The following is a 25,529-nucleotide window of genomic DNA, read 5'->3' as shown; positions in this document are numbered from 1 at the left end:
CTCATGAGCACCTGATACACAGTTTTAGGATATTTCCATATTCTTACTTGGAAATATCACCCTATCCCAATAAATTAAGTGTTTCTATCCATTCATCTTTCATGCCCTTAATCAAAGCAATTTTCAATACTTCCCTAGGTAGGGTAGTGTAAGGTGATCTTTGCAAATTATATTGAAATATTTCAACATATTCTTCCAATGTTTCATCTTATTTTGACATCATTTTAAATATTTCTTCTTTTAAATCCCTGGATCGACAATAGTCCTGATATTTAGTCAGGAAGGCTTCTTTCATTTGATCCCATGAGGTTATGGTACCCCCTCCTAGTCCCATGAACCAACGTAAGGTTGCTCCCTTTAAAGTAGAAGGAACAAATTTCAATTTTTGAGGGTCATTGGTATAGTTGTAACCTCGACATAAAATATCAAATTCAAACAGAAATGCATTCGGATCCTCAGAAGTCATTCTATGGAAATTTGGAAGATTTTGTAATGGGATAGATTTCATTGATGCATTGGCCTTTAGATCGACAATAGGATATTCTATGGTTGAAGTTTGTGTTCCTAGTGTTCCGCTTTCTATCTGGTTAAAAATCTTCCTATAATCCTCAAGAATTTCGTGATCAAGAGGTAATATTGGAAAGGTAATATGTTGTCTTGGTTGAGTAAGTCTCACAACACTATTTTAATCAAGAACTTCAGGTTCTTTCCTTACAACAAGCATTGCAAGAAATTATAGCTCAAAACGTCATGGGTATGTCTCACTTTTTCCACCTCCCCCTCTCTTAAATTGCAAGAATGCCCCTCACTTTTACTAGAAGGACTGAGATGCCTAATAGATGTATCTTGAAAGCTTTGCTCAGATCCAATAGTTTTATCGTGAATCTCAACGTGAGTTGCAGCGGATGACCCTGCTACTCAAGAGGCAATAATAGAACCCTTCCCAAATATTGTTCGAGGTCCCTGATGCTTGAGACTCTGATTTGCAAATGATTTTGTCTATAAAGGTCGTTCTTCCAAGGTCAAGCTGACCTTGGGTTTTGGTGGTTTTTGAGGTAGATTTTTTATCTATAACTATCTGATTTGTAGTCCTAGGATTTTTCCTAGTCATACACACTAAGTGATCTAAATGTATCAGCTAAGGGTAGGCATTGGCACAAGATTTTTACTTAGTGCATGCACAGGTTCTTACCTTTTGTCTTTAATACCCAACCCTTCAGAGATATAGCTAGCACTTCTTTGACAACCTCCCCGGCAACAATACCAAAATGTTGGGGTGCTTAGTTGTTCCTAAAGGATCAACTCACCTCTAAACATTAAATCATCAACTTGAAGTTATGTTTTCTTATTTCAAGGTTGTCCACACAATTTGTGCAAGAGATAGTGTTAATGTCACCTAACCTATATGGTCCTAATGAAAAGTAAAGGCATAAGAATGGAAGGAACAACTCACACTTAATGAAAGAAACAATTCATTCTCGATTTCTATAAATCAAACTTAAACAATCTGATTTGCTAAAAGAGTCAAAGCATTAAATCTCCTACCAAAAACAGTGAAGTAATTCAACTCCATACAAAGTTGTTTCCTAGGAAACTGCATCTCTAAGAAAGGAAGAACACTATCACTAGAAATGAATCTACTGAAAATAATACCAAACCTCATGAATTAACAAATCAACATTAGTCACAAGAAACAACGATGAAAGATAACGCTCAAAGAATCAATTGCAATAACTCTAACTATGAGATATTCCACAACAACTACTATAAAAGCTTAGATTGTAATAGTAAAACTTATAACCAACAATTAGATCTAGAATTCAATTGAATAGTTGTAAAACAAAGACTGAAAGAAAAATATGAATTTAAGAATAAAATAAAGGATAGTACTAGTTCTAGGATTGGTCCCAAGATCACTTGAATTCAATTGCCTTGTAGTTAAGTCAGCGCAATAAGTTAAGATTGAACTGCAAAAGTCTCCATTAAATTATATTGAGAAAATTACAAGGATTGTCTATAAAAACTTATAACATAGATGACAAATGACTATAGCCCGAACTTTATTAACCTCTTTATTAAGGTTCAATTCCTCATTTATATATTATAGACGAGTCTCTTTTCAAATAGAAAAGTGATCTTGAGAATTTGAAGATTCTCAATATGCTTTATTCAAATTATAAAATCTCCAACGTTTCCCCGGAATAGCAGGGCCAAGATCTCTTCTTCAACTGATCCATCCATGATAGAAGTCGATCTCGTTCAATTGGTTATAATTAACCCAAACATCTCCTCAAAACTCGTTCTTCCATGATTATTCCAGGGAACAACATCCAATATCAAATATCCCTATTCAATTAATGATTCAAATCGCCAGTAAACAATGCCTTTCATGATTTAAATCGATTCATTAAGGAGATAAAGTAATAAAAAACAATTATCTCCTATTTAGAATCTATATCACATGAATTATCGTATTCTACACACGAAAAATAATCCTCATCTATCTTCTGGTCTTCATCTATATAATAATCCTCATCTATCTTCTTACAAGGAAAATATTATAGAACCCAAATTTTATGTAAGTGTAAAAACATATATGTAGAGCCATGATTCCTTACATGATATATGGTGAGTGAACAAGAAAAAGGATTTTTTATTATTTATTTTTTATTATTTTTTATTTTTTAAGAAATCTCATTTTAAATATTTTATTTAAAAATTAGTCCAACAATTTTTCTATAATTCATAACAATTTTTCTATAATTCATAATAGAAATTGCAGACTGTAAAAAAATCTTGAAAATCTTAAGATTTTAATAAAGTTAAGAAATTTTATTTAAGCAATTTTTTTATTTTTTTATTTTTAAGAAATCTCATTTTAAATATTTTACTTAAAAATTAGTCCAACAATTTTTCTATAATTCATAATAGAAATTGCAAACTGTAAAAAAAATGTTGAAAATCTTAAGATTTTAATAAAGTTAAGAAATTTAATTTAAGCAAATTTTAATAGTGTATATGTAATTTCTCTTAATATTAATATTAATAATAATAATGAAGTTCGGCTTATTTAACTCTCTAGTTTTATGGAAGAGATATTTATATTTTACAATATTTTAAGATATTTAGTAGTACAATCACATTAAAAATATTAATGTGGTTGATATAGTTGAAGGTCTTATAAATATATCAAGAAAACTATTGCAACACTAAGAATGCCTTACCAATGTACACATTTACAAGGTTATGGGTTTGAGAAAAAAAAAGGGAATTATACATCTTATTGTAAAATAGACGAATTTGCGAGATAAAATTTTCTTATATATTAATTTCCCCGCCTAATCAGAATATGAACTTATTAGAATTGGAATAATCTCAAATCCCTAGGAAATTGGTGGGAGTCAGGTGGCATGAATTTAATTTTTTGAATTTATTAAAAATCAATGCAACTTAAAAAAACTTTGTAATACACTATAACGGTTGATAAGCATTAAGACTATCATCATATAAATGACATCATTTCCTTTTGTTGCAGGTCCCACATGATATTCTCATCCATGTACTGGTTGGGTTTTGGCTATGAATTGAGGTTTGATGTTGATAACTTCATGCTTTACGTTTATCTTTGGATTCCACTTTGAGAGAAAAAGCGAAAGATGTATTCCAGGTGGGAAACACGAAATCCTTAAAAGATAAAGACATAGTGCAGGAAGACCGTCGTCTGTGACGCTGTCTTGCTCTTCGTCTCATCTTATCGCGCGTGCGAGGTGACATATTGTACATCTCACTGGTTTGCATGTGAAGGAAGGAATGCATTTTCTTTCCCTTCTTTTCATGTATATTAATTATTATTCTTATTCTTGTGTGTCTGAGATGAGATTGGACTCGTACTGGTTTGCATGCGAATTTTCATCTTTATTTTTGTGGATCCCGGATGAGATTCTACATCTCTCTGGTTTGCATATGAAAGAAGGAAAGCATTTTTATTCTCCGACTTCTTCCTGTTTTCCTTCACAACTCCACACTTAGCAATCCATGACTATGAGCCATCCATGATTGGGTAGAGTTCAACGAACTGTCTAGTTCCTTTTCGGAAGCACTTTTTTTTTTTTTTATTTCATATATATTATTTATTATAACTGTATTTTTAGCTATAACAACCACTTTAATAATTATTATATGTAATTTTTTAAAAACCAATTATTTAAGATTATTAATAATTATATAAATAATATCATATTCTTATATATGTATATGTTTATGATTATTATACTAATAGTATAATAATATTAACTCATAATAATATTAGTAATATTAATTAACCATAATAATTTTTATAATAATAATAATTTTAGTAAATATGGTTGATATACTCATAAAGCTTCATTTCTATCTAAGACACAACCATTGATAAATATATAATAATAATAATAATAATAATAATAATATTTTTTTATTATTCATTTTTTATAAAATCTAAATAAATATTTATTTATTTTTATTAAAAACATGTAAATTTTAATATTATTTTTAGAAAAAATATAAATACTTTATTTTAGTTATAATAATAATAATAATAATAATAATAATAATATTAATATTAATAATAAAAAATAAAAAATACTAGTTAAATAGTTAATTATTGTTAAATAATAATAATAGTTTTTTAATTAAATATTATTAAATAATAATAATATGAATATTAATTAATTAAATAAAAATAAAAATAATTAATTCATCTTTACATAATAATAACTAATAATGAAAATAATAAATTCTTTGTCACAATGTGACGTTGGACCATGGTTGATTTTCAGATTGAAACAATCTTTGTCACAAAGCAACATTTTAGCATGGTTGACCATAGTTGACTATGATTCACCATGTTTGACCCAAAGGAATAACAAACCATTGTGATTTATACTAAAAACCCAAGATTGACCATGGTTGACCATGATTGACCATGGTTGACCATGTTTAATTCTATAAGACATGGTTGACCATGCTCAACCATGGTTGACCATGGTTGACAATGATTGTCCATGATTTTTATATGAAGATAATTTTTATCACAATGCGACATCCCACCATGGTTGGTTATGGTTGACGATGGTTGACCATGATTGATATTATAAACCCAAGGGATTGATATTATGAACCGAAGGGAATCATATTAAATCGAGGGGACTAATATTATAAACCCAAGGTATAAAAACCCCAAGATAAATATTAAAAATACTAAAATAATCGTGGTTGAGCACAGTTGATTTTCATATTAAGACAATCCTCGTCACAATGCGACATTGGACCATGGTTGACCATGGTTGATTATGGTTAACCATTGTTGAATAATATTAAACCCTAGGAATATGAACCCTTAGATCAATAAACCCAAGGGATTTATGTTATAAACGCAAGGGAATAATAAACTTAATGGATAGAAATTATAAACCCAAGGTATATAAATCTTAACATCATTATTATAAACCTTAAAATAAACATGGTTGACCATGGTTGTCTATAGATTTCCATATAGAGACAATCCTTGTCACAATCCAACGTCGGACCATGGTCAACCATGGGTGACCATGATTGATTTTCATATCGAGACAATCTTTGTCAAACGCAACATTAGACCATGCTTGACCAAGCTTGATTTCAATATCCAACCTTGTTTGACCATGGTTGGTTATGATTGACCATGGTTGACAATGATTAATATTATAAACCCAATGGTTGATATTATAAATCCAATGGATTAATATTATAAACCCGAGGGATTAATACTAAAGCCCCAAGGGAATAATATTAAACCCAAGGGACTGATATTATAAACCCATTGTATATAAACCCTAAGATAAATATTATACACTAAAATAAACATGATTGGTCATCGTTGATTTCCATATTGAGACAATCCTTATCACAGTTGCATGTTGAACCATGGTTGACATCATAATAAACCATGGTCAACTGGGGAATAATAAACCCAAGCGATTGATATTATAAACCCAAAGGAACAATAAACCTGAGGGATTAACACTAAAACCCCAACGAATTATGAACCTAAGGGAATAATATTAAACCCAAGGGACTAATATTATAAACCCAATGTATAAAAGCCCTAAGATAAGTATTAAAAATACTAAAATAAACATGATTGAGCATGGTTGATTTTCATATTGAGACAATCCTTGTAACAATGCGACATTGGACCATGGTTGACTATGGTTGACCATGGTTGACCATTGTTGAATAATATAAAACCCCAAAAATATGAACGCTTACATCAATAAACCCAAGGGAATAATAAACCTAAGGTATAAATATTATAAACCCAAGGTACATAAACCCTAACATGAATATTATAAACCCTAAAATAAACATGGTTGACCATGGTTGATTTCCATATAGAGACAATCCTTGTCACAATGCAACGTTGGACCATGGTTAACCATGGTTGACCATGATTTATTTTCATATCGAGACAATATTTATGAGAACAAAACGTTGGACCATGGTTGACCATGGTTAATTTCCATATCCATAGGGTTTGATCATGGTTGAACATGGTTGGCTATGATTGACCACGGTTTACCATGATTAATATTATAAACCTAATGGATAGATATTATAAACTCAAGGGAATAATAAACCCAAGAGATTAATACTAAAACCCCAAGGGAATAAGATTAAACCCAAGTGACTTATATTATAAACCCAACGTATATAAACCTTAAGATAAATATTATAAACACTAAAGTCAACGAAATAACAAACTGAAGAGATTAATACTAAAACCCAAAGAGATTATTAACCCAAGGGAATAAGATTAAACCCAAGGGACTAATATTATAAACCCAATGTATATAAACCCTAAGATAAATATTATAAACACTAAAGTAAACATGATTGACCATGGTTGATTTTCATATTGAGACAATCCTTATCACAATGTCATGTTGGACCATGGTTGACCATGGTTAATTTTCATATCGAGACAATCTTTGCCACAATGCGACGTTGGACCATGGTTGATCATGGTTATTTTCATATCAAGACAATTTTTATCACAACACGACGTTCAAACATGTTTGACCACAATTGACTATGGTTGACCACGTTTGATTCTATAAAACATGGTTGCCTGTCATCAACCATAGCTAACCATGGTTGACCATGACTGTTGATGATCGTCGATGATTTTTATATGGAGACAATTTTTGTCATAATGCGATATCGGACCATGATTTACCACGTTAGAACATGGTTGGTTATGGTTGTCCATGGTTGACCATGATTGATATTATAAACCCAAGTTAATAATAAACCCAAATGATTGATATTATGAACCCAAGGGAATAATATTAAACCAAAGGGACTAATATTATAATCCCAGCATTGGTAAACCCTAATATAAATATTACAAACACTAAAAAAATCATGGTTGATTTTCATGGTGGGAGAGTCCTTGTCACAATGCGACATTCAACCATGGTTCACCATGGTTGTCTATGATTGACAATGGTTGACCATGATTGATCTCATAAACCTAAGGGAATAATAAACCCAAGGGATTGATATTATAAACCCAAAGGAATAATAAACCCAAGGGATTAATACTAAAATCCCAAGGGATTATGAACCCAAGGGAATAATATTAAACCCAAGGGACTAATATTATAAACCCAACATATATACACCCTAAGATAAATATTACAAACACTAAAATAGACATGATTGACCATCGTTGATTTTAATATTGAGACAATCCTTATCATAATTCCATGTTGGACCATGGTTGACCATGGGCGATATCATAATAAACCATGGTTGACCGTGAAATAATAAACCCAAGTGATTGATATTATAAACCCAAAGGAACAATAAACCCAAGGGATTAATACTAAATCCCCAAGGTATATAACCCTAAGTGGAGACAATTTTTGTCATAACGCGAGATCAGACCATGATTGACCACAATTGACATGGTTGGTTATGATTGACCATCGTTGACCATAATTGATATTATAAACCCAAGATAATAATAAACCCAAGGGATTGATATTATGAACCCAAGGGAAACATAAACCCAAGGGATTAATACTAAAACCCAAAGGGATTATAAACCCAAGGGAATAATGTTAAACCCAAGGGACTAGTATTATAAACCCAACATTGGTAAACCCAAATACAAATATTATAAACACTAAAGTAAACATGGTTTATTTTCATGGTGAGACAATCCTTGTCACGATGCAAAATTCAACCATGGTTGACCATGGTTGGCTATGTTTGATAATGGTTGACCATGATTGACAATGGTTGACCATGATTGATATTACAAACCTAAGGGAGTAATAAATGCAAGGGATTAATATTATATACCCAAATGAATAATATTAAACTCAAGGGACTAATATTATAAACCCAACGCATATAAACCCTAGGATAAATATTATAAACACTAAAATAAACATGATTGACCATCGTTGAGTTTCATATTGAGATAATCCTTATCACATTTCCATGTTGGACCATGGTTGACATCATAATAAACCATGGTTGACTGGGGAATAATAAACCCAAGCGATTGATATTATAAACCCAAACGAACAATAAACCCAAGGGATTAATACTAAAACCCCAAGGGATTATGAACCTAAGGGACTTATATTATAAACCCAAGTTATATAAACCCTAAGTGGAGACAATTTTTTTCATAATGCAAGATGAGACCATAGTTGACCACAGTTGACCATGGTTGGTTATGGTTGACCATGATTGATATTATAAACCCAAGTTAGTAATAAACCCAAGGGATTGATATTATGAACCGAAGGGATTAATACTAAAACCTCAAGGGATTATGAACCCAAGGGAATAATATTAAACCCAAGGGACTGATATTATAAACCCAACAATGGTAAACACAAACATAAATATTACAAAAACTAAATTAAACATGGTTTATTTTCATGATGAGATAATCCTTGTCACAATCTGACATTCAACCATGGTTGGCTGTGGTTGGCTATGATTTACAATGGTTGACCATGATTGATATTATAAACCTAAGAGAAAGGGATTGATATTATAAACCCAAAGGAATAGTAAACCCAAGGGATTAATACTAAAACCCTAGGGGATTATGAACCCAAGGGAATAATATTAAACCCAAGGGACTAATATTATAAACTCAATGTATATAAACCCTAAGATAAATATTATAAACACTAAAATAAACATGATTGACTAGCATTGATTTTCATACTGAGACAATCCTTATCACAATTCCATGTTGGACCATGGTTGATCATGGTTGACATCATAATAAACCATGGTTAACCGGGGAATAATAAACCCAAGCGATTAATACCAAAATCCCAAGGGATTAATACTAAAATTCCAAGGGATTATGAACCTAAGGGAATAATATGAAACCCAAGGGACTAATATTATAAACCCAAGGTATAAAAACCCTAAGATAAATATTAAAAATACTAAAATAAACTGTAGAAATTCTACAAATTCTCTACAAGTCTATTTCTAAGACCATGTAGAAAATTTGACTGTAGATTAACCCGATAATGCAATATACTAAAGCAAAATACTATAATCTACTTCTACTATCAAACTTGCGGAAGCTTAAAGATTGAGCAAGATCGAGCTGAACACATATAACTAGAAGAAGAAGAATCAATGCACTTGAAACACAGAAAATACTCAGGGGAAAGCCTCAGCTAAAAAAGTCAGTATCTATATTATCATACAAGGTGGAAATACATCAGAATTATACAAAGCCTTAGCTCTCACAGCTAGCCAGCTCTTAGTACAATCCTCCTGGATGCTCACAGGCAATCAAAGCTTCTCACAAGCCTTCCTCTCTGCCCTCCAAGCTCCTATTTCCTTTCACAGTTTCTCCTGGGTGATCCTCCTGTTACCAAGTGGAAGACTAATCACTCACATTGATCCTACACCCTGTCAGAACTACGCAATCCTCAAGGAACCTTAATCCTTCTGCATGCATGAGTTTCCTTTATAGGAGAAAACATGCAACTAATAGTACACTGTCCTTGACATTTAGCTCAACTGGGTCTTTCTCAGAATAGACATGCATGAGTTTCTGATGAGGGAATCTTTAGTTATCTGGAGTACACTGGTTGAGTGCATGCATGCATCAACTGACTGATAACTCACAATTAGTTCCTCAAACAGTTTGGAACTAATTTAACTGGACTTAACTCAGTAAACTGAGCTAACTAATTACAACTCAAATATAACTCAATATTATCTCCTTAATTAAGGGATAATCTCCTTAATTTAAGGGATAACTGTTGCATGACTTCAGAAAGACTTCTAACTTGAATTTCTCCTACCAATTATTCCATAATGAATTAATTAATTAATTCCAAGCAACTGGTGAGACTAAATTCGAATTTAATTCACAATTTTAATTCAAGGACAAATTAAAATTGGAATATTCTAGTTTCTATTTTTAACATTTATTGTTGCTATTTTCAACACTCCCTCTCAACAAGAAAGGAATTCAACTCGATCCCGATCTTGAACCTTTGGAATGTTGTGCATGCAACACTTATCTCTAGTGTTGTTGCTCTAGCAACTCCAGAAACGAAAAAACATCCAACCTAAATCAATATGTTGCATCTGTCATCAAAGTCTCTGACTGTTATTGCCTCTGTCAACTGAAAACTTTGCTCTTTTGTTGACTCTGCGCTTCTATTGACTCCATAAGCTCCCATCCATTTTGTAAACACTGATTCGATTTGAATGATTGAATTCAAGGACTCGATTTGGAGTATTGTGTTCACTTACTGGAGGAGAATACCAACGGTCATGAGTTATATTATTAAATGAGTGGATAACTACATGTGCGAGTTTGCGCATAAGGGAGGAAAATGATCGTTCCATTTTTTATTGTTTCATCTACTTTTTATTGTTTTCTTTAATATCATTTTTGCTAATCTTCATACGTGGAGGTAAATGAGAGCCATAGTAAATTTTTAATCATCATTTGGTAAAAAATTAATTTAAGTAGGGTTTAAACACCTGATTTAGATATGCAAGGAAGTTATCACTTTTAATTTCATTCATTGATGGAGTGGCTACTATGAGAATATACTGGCATATTTTAGTTTAGACCATATGATCAAAGGGATTAATTAAGAAAATAATTAAAATGACCAACTCCAATAAGGGGATGCCTATCGGGATAACTAGAATTTTTATTTATTTATTTCATATATATTATTTATTACTAGCAATTGCATTAGAAATTGAAAAGAAAAGTAGTAAGGTAATAGTATGTAGTAATAATTAATGCTTCTTTGATAACAATTGAAAGAAAAACAAACATTAACAAAAGACAAGTACCATGTTACAATGAAATCTTATTGCAATACTTCTTCCTTGAGCCTTACAAATCATGAGGCCAATATGAATGCCATAAATAGATGCTAATGCTAAGACCCTTAATCTCACATTAGATTGCTTTGGTTGGAGAGGAGGTCTTTGTTGGCCCCAGTAAGAATGTTTCATAGTTCAGGTAGTGAGGATCAGGTTGTAGATTAACCACTTCTTGTTGTTATCATTTCAAAAAAGAAAGTCATGTCATGTTCCGAGTTGCATTATTTATCTTTACTAATGTGGGTTTGTGGGTTTCTAATATTGGATATTCTTATGATTTGGATTTGTAATGCATATTCATATGATCTAACTTTTTACATGTATATGTAATTTGAATCTTGTGACATGTTTGTGTTTTCTTGTCTATTTTGCAGGAGGAGTTAGGGCTTGGAGTTTCTACGATTTACAACAGACATAGGACCTACAAGTATGATTTCTTTGTTTAACTTTGTCAATTTAGATATTGTGCATGTCTAATTGAGTTTTCTTCATTAAATTATGTGTCTTGGTGCTTGGGTAGAATATTTTTTATCCTCCCCAACCAAGTTCAAGTCTTGTATGTTGACATGTTTATGCTATGGAATAGAGAAACTTGTTGGGATCTTAAGTGAGTCTATAGAGGGAGGTTGACTTTCTTCCCTGAGAAATATTGAATGCCCAAAATTTTACCAAGTAATATAAAAAATAAGAAAATAAAGATTTAATTGTAAATAACTCTTTTTTTAATATATCTATTGGAAAATCCATTTTAAACATCAAAATTTTCCAATGAGAATATACATATATAAAATGGAGAAAGGAAGCATCTTCTTGTGATTAGGAAATGTGTCTACGAATAACAATAGTAGATAAGGCAGAAGAAACTATTAATGCATGATTTTCGTCAGGATCAAATTTAAATATGGTAGTATTTCAATTTAAAAGGTAATTATTGGTTTCAACATTTTATGATGGCTTAAGATAAATAATGTTTTTCACTTGGATATCAAAAAATGAATATTTGAGACAAAATTAATGTATATGTCAATATCAATTATTATTCTTACATTGTAAATAATGTTTAACTATGTCATCCCTTCTTAAGACTTCGCCCACATATATGTGCAAATGTTTTTAGTATAATGCAAGAAATCATTGAAATTCAAAACAAAGTATATTGAATATAAATGTAAAACATGTTGAATGCATGCATAGTGGTCTCAACAAAGTCAACTACTAAATATATCTCAAAAAACTTTGGGTATTATTGGATTCTTGAATATCTAAAAAAAATAAAGAAGTAATGCTTGAAAGATATATTTTATGCTTGGATATAAAGGACTATGTGTAAAATCTATTCAAGAAATAATGTTGAAATTGATAAGTACTAAATAATAGGTTTTCCTCTAGAACCTATAAAGAAGTAATGTTTGAAAGATATATTTTATTCTTGGATATAAAAGACTATGTGTAAAATCTATTCAAGAAGTAATGTTGAAATTGATAAGTACTAAATAATAGGTTCTCCTCTAGAACTTCTAAAGGTTTACATGAATAATTTTATATTGAGTAAATAGTCATTATGTCGTTTCCTAAATATATCTTAAAATATTTCACAATTGAAACCTCAAGTAGAGATTCAATCCCTTAATGGGATGGGTTGAAAATATTTTAATATGTGTTTATTAGGAATGCCCATAATAGTTAAAAGGAAGACTAATGAGGCTTCAATAACCAATTTTGACATTGGTGAGTTTTTATCAAAAGTTAATAATGTTGAAAAATATGAAACTATATTAAAAAAATATGACATTTTCTTATTGTAGTTGTGATTGATTGTCACCATATAAATTAGATTTATAATTTTCATAGAAAGCAATTTTCAATATATATAAAATTAGGTTCTTATGTTATCAAACATAATATCTATGAAATATTATTTCAAGAGCTACTTAAAACTAATTACTAGTATGAAACACAAAAAACTCATGTAAAAACAATTATTTAAACAACAAAAATAACTATTCAAAGAAACATTTCTTTAACATATTTGTACAACTTTTAATAATTATTTGGAGTAACATTTCTTTAACATATTTTTACAACTTTTCAAAATCAAAATAATTAAGAAAGATTTATAATTAATGTAATGCTTCCATACTTAAATATGAGATGCAACAAGGAAATCAATAACCATAAAAATATCAATTTATGCTTAACATTAAGATTAGTAAATAACACACATTCATAGAAAACCAGTATAATGAAAACATAAAAAGAATATTAACACCTAGCAATTTCTAGGTTGGGAAACATATCATACAACTTCATTACATTTATTTCCTTTCTATAAATTGCTAAAGAATGCTTAAAAGACAAAGAAGACTTCAAATTTCAGCCTTGGCTTTCGTACATTAAAATTGGATTTCACATTAGCATGTCTAATAAGTTAAATTATAAAAAAAAGGGGAACTCATGGTTTATTTGGGCAGTTACATTCTTATAATAAGAAATGTAATTTTATGAGATCTTTTGAATAACATCTGTATTGTAGGTTGTTTCTTGAATAATTAATAATAAATTAATAAACTCAAATTTTCCATTTTATAAATAAAATAAAAAATTATTTTTAACTTTTCACAGTCATGTATTTTTTTTAGCTAGCACAAAATCATTTTGGTGATTTGGCGAGCATTGCAATATTGTGAAGCCTTTTTTTTAGTGGTTTCAAAAATCACTAGGGACCCCATCCACATTCTGTTTATAGAAACATGTTGTAGCGGCTACAACCACCCTCCAAAATTTTGCCTTAGCTTTGTTTTGGTGCCTCCCTACCAACCATCCTTAGTACCATGTCTTACACTATCAAATACATAGGTTTCAACTGAGTTTCATTGGCTTTCCAGCTTGTGCATGTCAACTTGTTTGTCTCTCATTGGTAGGCTGACATTCTGGACTTAGGTAATTTTATGGCTGAGATGCTCCCCCTGAAAATTGCACAATTTTGGAGGAGAACTAGCCTTCCCTCCAAAAATTATGCAATCCTGTTGGGATGCCTATTGATCTCCAGAATTGTGCAATCTAGCCAGGAAACCCTCTCTCAACAAATTGCGCAGTCCAACCCAACATTGTGCTTCAGCCCAGAAATTGCGTAATTTTGAGAAGCAGTACTTGATGACCCCATAAATTGTGCAATGCCTCAGGGACAACTGGCCCTGATCAACCCAGAAATTGTGCAAATCCCTTTACCAGGCTTGCAGATTACTGCATGTGCCTTCAGGTTGATCGGTTCCCTTGGGGACTAAGCAATCCTAATTCACATGCATGGGCTACTTTTTCCTGAAATAGAAAAAAACAACATGCAAAGGACATCCCTAATTTCAGGGATCTATTTTTAGCAGTTGGAGGTTACATGCAAAGATCATTTTAGAAACTTCCCTCCAAGTGTCACTTTTTCCTTAATTTTTGGTATGCACGCCATAACCTCGATCTTATCAAAACTCATTTTCCGAATGCTGCAAAGCTCATTCCTCACATCAATCTTGCAACTCTGACATCCCACATTGCATCTAGGAGTCTTCGGCACATTCAGCTCAAATTTTTCAAGGTAAGTCTATTTTTCATGTCTTGTGTTGTGTGTGTGTCACTTTTTGTATTTCAATGAATGCTTGTTAACATTTTGATGCATGTTAGCCTGTAGAAGCATTATTTCATTTTTTCATTTCATCTCACTTCTATCACATGCAGGCCATTGTTTCTGCACTCATGGTCGTCATTGCGACGACTCACTTCAATCCTGCACTCACTGTTTTCATGCATGATCATTCACTCTGGTTTACACTTAGTCTCCCCATGCATTCCAACCTTCTCATGTTCTCAGTCGCCCATCGACGGGTTTGGGTTACCTTGGCCCAGACCTTGCCTTGCCGAGCCAGCAATGTTCATTTCTAAGAATGAAGACTCTCCCTTCCTCCCAGAAAATGCGCAAATCTAACCAGCACTAGCCTTCAGGCTTGCATTGCACAATTATGGGAGGAAATACCTTGTTGGCCCCAGAAATTGCGCAATGAAGTTTCTTGGTTTGCATGTCATTGTTGACTGAAATTGTGCATTGCACAGTTTCAGTCCTTAGCAGGCCAGCCTGGACTGTGCATTACACAATTCTAGCAGTCAGTCAACCTCCTGACAGCCTAGACTCTACCTTGCGTAGTTTTGGCAGTCAATCTCCCAGCCTACTAGTGGAAATTGCGCAATCTTCACAATCAGTCATATAGGTATGTTGCAAGTCAGCCCTCAAGGTTGTTTTGGTTTTCAACTAGCAGATTGCTTGCCATGAGTGTTGTTATGTTTCCAGCTATCATATGTGTTTGTCTGCCTCTCCATAGCACAGGTACAATGGCCTCCCAGGGAGTAGGGTCAAAGGACACCGTTGAGAGCGCAAGTAGAGATGTAGTTGAGAGAGTTTCTATGAGCTTGCCTATCTATGAAGACACCAAGTTGTCCATAGACAAGGATAAGAATATAAAATTGCCATGGCAGCACAGAGAGCAACACCATTAGTAACGACAGAGGGTAGCAGACCTACGCGCAACAAACGTAAGAGGAAGGTTGTTGATTCTGAAAAGGTGGAGCAAAGGTGCATGTTCAAAGCATATCCACTTGTGATGAAAGCCGCTTTGGAGATTGAGGCTAAGAGGTGACAGCGCGATAAGAGGATTAAGCAAAGGCAAAAAGACAAACAAAGGATCGAGGAAATAGAGAAGGAGTTGTAGGAGTTGAAGCAACAACTCAAGGAAGAATAGGAGTTGCACAAAACAGAGTAGGAAGCACAGCAGGAAAAGATCCAGCAGGGGGCGCAACATGCGAAAAGTGATGAAATTGCACCCATACAAGATATAGACCCATCCCAGCAGCTAAAATAGAGAAGACAGGGTGAGCAGTGTTGTCGATCACGTGCATAGGTGTTCAGGAGCGTGGATGTCATTTTGTGCACGTATGTGATCCCATCCGTTGGAACACTCACCAAGGCAAAGACAAAGAACCAAGTCCAACTAGAGCTGGACATATTCTTCCACGAGTTGAGGCACATAGCCACAAACACACACTTGGAGATTAGCGCAGACACTATGCATCAGTATGTTGTTGGCCCAACCGCACGCAAGACTATGATGCACATATTATCAGATAAGTTGGACAGAGGAGCCAGATTAGAGTACCCACATGCAATGGAGGCAAGAGTTCATTTTCAGCAGGATGTCACCATTAAGAATGCAGACACCATCAAAAACCAAGTTTGGTATCAATTCACCACCATTGATCATCGTGACGATGTCGTAGAGTCGGCATTCCCACAACGATATGAGTCTTAGTGATAGCTTGCATGGCTTGCTCAAGCATATTTTGTCTCACATGGGTACATGTGCATATTGTTATGTAACATCTTGTAAAATTGAAAGACCAAGTGTCGATGGTTGAATGTAACAGTCATGTAGTAGTTGAAGAGTCAAGAGGGTAGGTGAAGAGTCACAAAGGGGAATGTCAAGGGTTACCCCGCCCTTTGCTATTTATAGAACCTCATAACTCATTGTATGGGATTTTAGGAGGCAAGCTTCCTATAGGTGTATCTTAGAGAAAGCATGGAGTGTATTGTAATGAGGATTCACTTCTCCATAGTGCAGAGCTAGTATATCGCTTAGGAGGATCAAGTGACAGTGACTGTAACGTTACGTTATCAGAACTAGTGGTTGGTCATGGTTGCATTGTATGATTGGATATTTCACTCTTAATATAATAGAGCCAGCACGTTTCATGTATATGTTTTTATTGTATTTCAGTTGTCTTGGTTACTCTAATGATATATGTAGTTGTTTTCTTACGCATGTATGTATGGACACTTTCTATATATGTATGTATGAATCTTACTGAGATGTGATGTTGGTTTAACCATCATTTTGGATCGTTGGTTTCCCTTCCTTCCAGATTGTGATGTATCTTTTCTCATGTGTTCCCTTTCAAGCTGCGTGTATCCACAGGTTTTTAAGGGGCACACTCATCCCCCTTTCCATGTGTTAGAACCCTTCATGCACCTTCCTTGGCTTGTTGCATTGGTCACACTATTGTTAACAACAAGGACATCATGCTTGCCTTTGCGTGCAACTACGGTCAAGGCGATACTGAAAGAACCACTGCCGGGACTCCTACACCAAATAGTTTGAGGTCTAGTTGGAACTTCTTACAAGGGAGATCCCCTGACATGTTGGCAGGTACAACATTGTTAACATTTTGGCGCTAGAAGGAGGGAAAGATGACAAGCTGAGTCCTCACATCATGTTTTGAATCTTCGCATATACGTCATGGATACTGTTAGACCCATCCCTCCACGATGTTTCTCTAATGTTGAACATCTTGACATCATGAGGGAATTCTTTGATCTCTTGTAGGAATTCACGTATGATGGTGAGGGAGAAGTGGTCTGGCCTGAGTACTTACAAAAATTTTATGCATTTATTGATGATATAGATGACTTCTATGATGAAAAGGCCAACTTGTTGCTTTCACGCACACTTCGTGAATCCCCACAACGATGATGCAGCAACCTGCCACCCAACAACGTGCACTCACTTGAGCAGTTCTTTGATCTCATTGAATCTACCTTCCATCATTTTTATTTGGAACCTCTTGACAAAAAACTGTTAAAGCAATGGAAGACTCCGCAAGAATCTCCTATGGAATTTTGGTCGTGCTTTTGTGTATTATAGTTTCAAGCTCCGAAAATCCAGACGAAGTTTCAATATCTTTGGGATAGATTCGAATATTGTCTTAACAAATCAGTTGATCCCAAGATGAAGTTGAAGTTCAAACCCCACTCAGCATACTTCAGTGATGGAGTTGCACAATCATAGATGGAGAAAGTCGTAGTCACAAGTTTCTGTCTTCCTTCCTCTCATCAAATAACTCCACCTCCACAGAGTGATGTGGGAGAACATGCACACATGTATGTTCAACTGTCATATCCTCCCAGCATCACTTCTCTCATTTTTCGCACAGATTTGGTTGTGAAGCCCATGGGTTGTCACATGCATTTGTTACCACAGCCTTCATCTTTGTGTTCTGCTAATCATCCGGACTGCACTGTCTTGTGTTCTTCCATTCCGGACTCTACACTTGTTGTGAACAAGGATCAAGCCATCGACGGAGTTGGTGTTGTACAACCAACCTGTGCTATCATTTATGATGAGTGTGACTATGAACCTGAGCATCAACCCACGAAGAATGATGATCTCCTTTTGTCCGCACCTCCTTCACTTTTTCCTGACATCTTTGGTGATTCTTCTATCTCTGATTTTCCTTGCGTAAATCCACCAACGGATGCACCCATTGTTGATCATTTTCATAACACATCGAATGTCAGTCCATCATTTGACAACAGAGAGGACAAATGCTTCATTGAAAATCCACTTGATTTTTCATCTACTTTTTCCAGAAACGCAGAGGGTGAAAATTCTTGCTTCTCATCTACCCCTCTGTTTGATTTATTTTCTCATGAGGATGCTGACGAAATCATTGATTTTTCTTATCATAGCTGTCGTGATCTCTTTACTCTCGTATTCGATCATGTTTGATTCTATTGATGTTGATTTTTCAAAGCCACTTGTTTATGATGATCTTTCTGTCGATGAAGTCAAAACTCTGTAGATTGTTGAGGCACTTCAGCCTGAGTTGATAGTTATGCCAGGCCCTCGCTGTCCTAAGGTTGGTTTCTCTTCCGGTCAAGAAATTGTTGAAACACCCAAGGCTCATCATCACTCATCTGTATGCATTTAATATCAATCCCACACATAGATTTCGCTTCCTCCACTCGAACTACATGATCCCATCCCTCATACAATGGAGGAATCTTACAAAGCAATAACACGTGTGTGATGTAAGTTGTCTTTGTTTCTCTTGTTTTCTTGCATGTCAAAGTCAAGAGAATGGGTATGCTTAACATCTTCACGTAGTGTCGTGCAACATCATGGTAAGTCCACGGATTGCATGTCATGCGCTTACACTCATTTCTGTTCCTGTGGACGCATTTAAACTCGAAGTATGTTCATCTTAATTGTTATATCTTTCATGCTTGCTGGTTCGCGCAACTTCGTTGTTCGCAAACCATGCCCTCACCAACATGGGTCGACCAATGCGTCGGTCGCTGCATTGGAAATATCACTTCATGTGATCAGGCCCATGCACCGTTAGCTTAGGAGTAGGAGTATTATTTGCTTCTTGTCTTGTTTGCTTGTATGCATGTTTTCTTCTTTCTTTTTATGTTGTTTTCTTGTTTGCTTACTTGATTTTCTTTCACATTTTGCTTCTAATTTTTTTTCTTTTAGTTGTTTGTTTTCTTGTTTACGTTCATAGGGCAGTTTCACATAAAGATGTGTGTGACTCTTGAAACAAGCGAAGGTAAAGTGTAAGAGGACTTGGGCAGTTATCAATACTTGGTTATCTGTTGTCATGTCTCTATATGTAGAACTTGTTGTCTTCAGTCCATGATATGCCAATGGAAAATACATTTTGTTCGATGTGAACTTTGATGAAAGCACAACGCTTATGCACTAACTAGTATCACCTACTCTAGTCGGTTGATTTGGGTTAACCCTTGTCAACTCAGTCATGTAGAGTAAGGTGAGGGGGAAAATCTTAACATGTATGTTAGAGATATATACAAAATACTTCTTTGAAGGAACAACCTCTTCTGCTCTCAATAAGTTGGGATCCCTCTTCCACCTTTGAAATGAATAAGTGCCATGCACAATTATAAAATTAAAAAAATGAAAAAACAAAAATGTGAAAACTTTTGAAAAAAATGAAGATGAATAAGGTGAAAGAAGAGAAAGGATTCCTGCACAGAGAGGTGATGCAAGTAACTCCACAGGGGTACTAAACAGTCTCACTGGCAACGGAGCGATGCTTGTGTTCCTGTGTGACTCCATCGGGGTATTTGTCCAAGCCTACTCGCAGCGGAACAACACCAAATATGAAACTTAAAACTCTAGCTATCATATTGCTTGTGTACCAATATGCCCCTCATCCCAATTGAAACAACTATGTTGAATTGTCTTGGAACGTGTGATGACCGACCAAGAGCATAGAAGGTGCTACATTTTTCAATCAAGCTAGTGTCGGAGTCAAGATGATCAGAGAACTGAACAATACTTCTAGAGGTGATATACTTTCTTTCACGAAACAAGGTCCATTCAGAGATCTGGAGTTCTACCAATGTGTCACCAAGTGTTGTAGCAACTACAAACGCCCTCCAAACTTTTTCCTTAGCTTCATTTTGGAGCCTCCCTACTAACCATCCCTAGCAACATGTCTTCCACTATCAAGTACATAGGCTTTAATCAAGTTTCATTGGCTTGCCAGCCTATTCATGTCAACTTGTTTGTCTCCCATCCACAGGCCGGCATTCCAGATTTAGGTAATTTTCTAGTTGAGATGCTCCACCTGAAAATTGCACAATTCTGGAGGGGAACCAGACTTCCCTCTAGAAATTGTGTAATCCTGCTCAGCTTTTTGTTGAGCTCCAGAATTGCGTAATCGAACCAGCCAGTGCTCCCTCAAAAATTGCGCAATCCAACCCAACTCTAGGCTTCAGCCCATAAATTGCGCAATTATGGGAGGTAGTACCTGCTGACCCCAGAAAGTGCACAATGCCCGAGGGACAACCAACCCTGCTCACCCTAGAAACTGTGCAAATCCCTTTCTCAGGCTTACAGTTGCTGCATGTGCCTCTAGGTTGAATGGTTCCCTTTGGGACTGGCCAATCCTAATTTGCATGCATGGGATGATTTTTCCCGAAATAGCAAAAAGAAACATGCAAAAGGCATCCCTAACTTTAGGGATCTATTTTTAGCAGTTGGAGGTTACATGCAAAGATCATTTTAGAAACTTCCCTCCAAGTGTCGCTTTTTCCTAGAGTTGTGGCATACGCATCATAACCTCGACCTTATCAAAACTCATTTGTTGGATACTGCAGACCTCATTCCTCACATTGATCTTGCATCTTTGACATCCCACATCACATTTAGGAGTCTTCGGCACATTCATCTCAACTTTTTTAGGGTAAGTCTGATTTTCATGTCTTGTGTTGCGTTTCTGTCGCTTTTTGTATTTTTCTTTGTGTAAGTGATGTCTACTTGATTTAAATGAACGCTTGCTATCGTTTTGATGCATGTTAGCCTGTAGAAGAACTTTTTCATTTTTTCATTGCATCTCACTATTGTCGCATGCATGACATTGTTTATGCACTCACGTCACTATTGCAGCAACTCACTTCACACACATGCTTGTTTTCCCATTTTCTAAATCCTTCACTCACTATTTTCATGCATGATCATTCACTCTTGTTTACACTCAGTATTGCCATGATTTCCAACCTTCTCATGTTTTTAGTCGCCCATCGACGGGTCTGGGCTGCCTTGGCCCGGACCTTGCCTTTGCCCAGCTAAAAATGTTCATTTCTAAGAATGAAGGCTCTCCCTTCCTCCCATAAAATGCACAAATCTGACCAACACTAAACTCCATGCTTGCACTACGCAATTCTGGGAGGTAGTACCTTGTTGGCCCCATAAATTGCATAATGAAATTTGTTGATTTGCATGTCATTGCTGACTGAAATTGTGCATTGCGCAGTTTCATTCCTCAACATGCCTGCCTAGACTATGCATTGCACAGTTCCAGTAGTCAGTCATCCTCCTGACATCCTAGACTCCCTTGCACAGTTTTGGCAGTCAGTCTCCTAGCCTACTAGTGGAAATTGCGCAATCTTCACAATTAGTCATATAGGTATGTTGCAAGTCAGTCCTCAAGGTTGTTTTGGTTTTCAACTGTTGGATTGCTTCCCATGAGTGTTTCTATGTCTCCAGATATCACAGGTGTTCATCTGCCTCTCAGTAGCATAGGTACAATGGCCTCCTAGGGAGTAGGGTCAAAGGACACCGTTGAGAGCGTAACTGGAGATGCAATTGAGTGAGTGTCTATGAGCTTGCCTATCTATGAAGACACCAAGTTGTTCATAGACAAGGAGAAGAAAATAAAATTTCCATGGCATCGCAAAGAGCAACACCATCAGCAATGGCATAGGGTACTAGACCTGCATGCAACAAAGGTAAGAGGAAGGTTGTTGATTGCGTAGAGGCGGAGCAAAGCTACATGTTCAAAGTAGATCCACTTGTGATGAAAGCAACTTTGGATATTGAGGCTAAGAGGTGACTGTGCGACAAGAGGATCACGCAAAGGAAAAGAGACAAATAAAGGATTGAGGAAATGGAGAAGGAGTTGCAGGAGTTGAAGCAACAACTCAGGGAAGAACAGGAGTTGCGTAGAGCAGAGAAGGAAGTGTAGAAGGAATAGATCTAGCAGGAGGCGCAACATGCTCAGACTGATGAAACTACACCCATACAGGATATAGACCCATCCCAATAGTTGGCATAGAGAAGACAAGATGAATAGCACTGTCGATCACATGCACAAGTGTTCAGGAGCATAGATGTAATTTTTTGAATGCATGCGATCACATCCATTGGCACACTCACCGAGGCGAAGAAAAAGAACCAAGTCCGACTAGAGCTGGACATGTACTTTGACGAGTTGATGTGCATAGCCACCAGAACACACTTGGAGATCATCACAGACACTATGAATCAGTATGTTGCTAGCCCAGTTGCTCTCAAGAATATGATGCGCATGTTATCATACGAGTTGGACAAAGGATCCAAATCATTGTACCTAGATGCAACAAAGGCAAGAGTACATTTCCAGTAGGATGTTAACATTGAGCATGCGGACACCATCACAGACTACCAAGCTTGACATCAGTTTTCCACCATCAATCATTGTGAGGATGTCGAAGAGTTGGTCTTCCCATAGTTGTTTGAGTCTTAGTAATAGCTTGCATGGCTTTCTTAAGCCTATTTTGTCTCACATGGGTACATGTGCAGATTGTAATGTAACATCTTGTAAAATTGAAAGACCAAGTGTTGATGGTCGAATGTAATAGCCATGTAGTAGTTGAAGGGTCATGAGGGTAGGTGAAGAGTCATAAAGGGGAATGTTAAGGGTTACCCTGCCCTTTGCTATTTATAGAACCTCATAACTCATTATATGGAATTTTGGGAGCCAAGATTCCTATAGGTGTATCTTAGACAAAGCTTGGAGTGTATTGTAACGAGCCTTGGCTTCTCCACAATGCAGAGCTAATATATCTCTTTGGAGGAGCAGGCGACAGTGATTGTAACATTCAGTTGTCGGCACTAATTCTTGGTCATGGTTGCATTGTATGATTAGATCTTTCACTCTTAATATAACAGATCCAACACATTTCATGCATATGTTGTTATTGTATTTCAACTATCTTGATTAATCTAATGATATATGTAGTTATTTTCTTATGCATGTATGTATGGACTCTTTCTATATATGTATGTATGAATCTTACTGAGATATGATGTTGGTTTAACCATCACTTTGGATCGTTGGTTTCCCTACCTTCCAGCTTGTGATGTATATTTTCTCGTGTGTTCCCTTTCAAGATGTGTGTTTCGATAGGTTTCTAAGGGGCACACTCATCCCCCTTTCCATGTGTTAGAACCCTTCATGCACCTTCCTTGGCTTGTTGCACTAATCACACCCTTGCTACCAACAAGGACATCCTACTTGCCGTTGTGCGCAACCGTGGTCAAGGTGATACTGTGTGACCCACTGCTGGGACTCCTACACCAAACAATCTGAGGTCTAGTTGGGACTTCTTACTGGGGAGATCCCCTGACATGTTGGCGAGTCGAGCATCGCCAACAAAAAAATTATATGATATTGTACCAACGTTAATTTTTCAAATAAGGTGGTGGGTGGAAGATTTGAACCTCCAATTTAGGTGGGGCACAATAACTAGCAACAAAAGACTAGATGAGATATGCATCACCGAGCACATTGTCTAAGAGCACTCTCTTCTAGATTGTTGCTTGAAGTCATCTCCTTACATTGTTGACTTGAAAATAACAATATTGGTCTATATTGTTTGGGCTATTTCTGAAATGTGGTTGATCCATATTAAATATTGCTACTAAAAAAACGCCTTTGTTTGGGTGATGGTTTTGAAATCTATCGCATGTTTCATGTCAGTGTAACTTGATGGCCAATTTATTGAGGAGCACTAATAGATGGTGGATTTTGATCACGTGACCAATATGTTATAGTTTTGTGTATTGGAACCATGAGTTACAAAGGATATGGTGCTACTCGATGTAGAATCAGAATTGTAACGACACAAATAGTGGTGTTTCTTTTAGATGATGAGATTTTGTGTCTCATAGAAGAGTTGAATACAAAATGTTGGTTAGTATGATCAAGAAGATAATTAGAGTTAGTTCCATAAACCATCATGGATTTGCCATAAATTCGAGAAAATATAAAAAACAGATCATCCACAGTGAGAAAACAAACCATAGATCCATAGCAGAAGCAGGAACGCGAAGCAATAAGCCCTTATCCCCAAAGACCAATTTTGTAGTTTATCTAATTTATCTTCAATTTTGTTGTTATTTGGTGTATTAATTGATTAATTGTTGTTGTCTTTCTCAATTCACTGGGCTAGCTTGAGGGCTTCTTCACATGTCTTGATTTCATGCATTCGAAGTGGCTTGCACATTTTTTTGAAGTAGTCGAGCCAAATACCATTGTACTAGTAGATTATCGTCGATAGTGTATGGAATCTGACTGAATAAGTCTTTGAAGTGCTTATTGTATTCATGAACAAATTCATTCGGTCTCTATTTTCTTTATTTTAACTTCGGTGTTGCCAAATGGTTAACATCTTATGCTTTAAATAAGGCGAGGAAACTAGCTTTTATTTCATCTTTCTTCTTATTTCTTTTCCCATTAAGTCCATGAACCATGTCAAGTATCATTTCTTTAGCGCTATGACAAATTGCATCATTTTCTTGATTTTGTCATTTATGTCATTTGAAGTCCAAAATTTTTCACAAATGAACTAGTGTCTCTTCAGTCTTTGTCTCCCTCATAAATGGGTATATGATTTAACTATCCCACCTTGGTTGGCTGATGAAAAGTCAGGTGAAACT

This window comes from Pinus tabuliformis, chromosome 3_2 (assembly GCF_031772625.1).
Source record: "Pinus tabuliformis cultivar Carrire ecotype Pingquan chromosome 3_2, CPIR1, whole genome shotgun sequence".
NCBI lineage: Eukaryota > Viridiplantae > Streptophyta > Pinopsida > Pinales > Pinaceae > Pinus > Pinus tabuliformis.
This window is presented reverse-complemented; position numbering follows the sequence as displayed.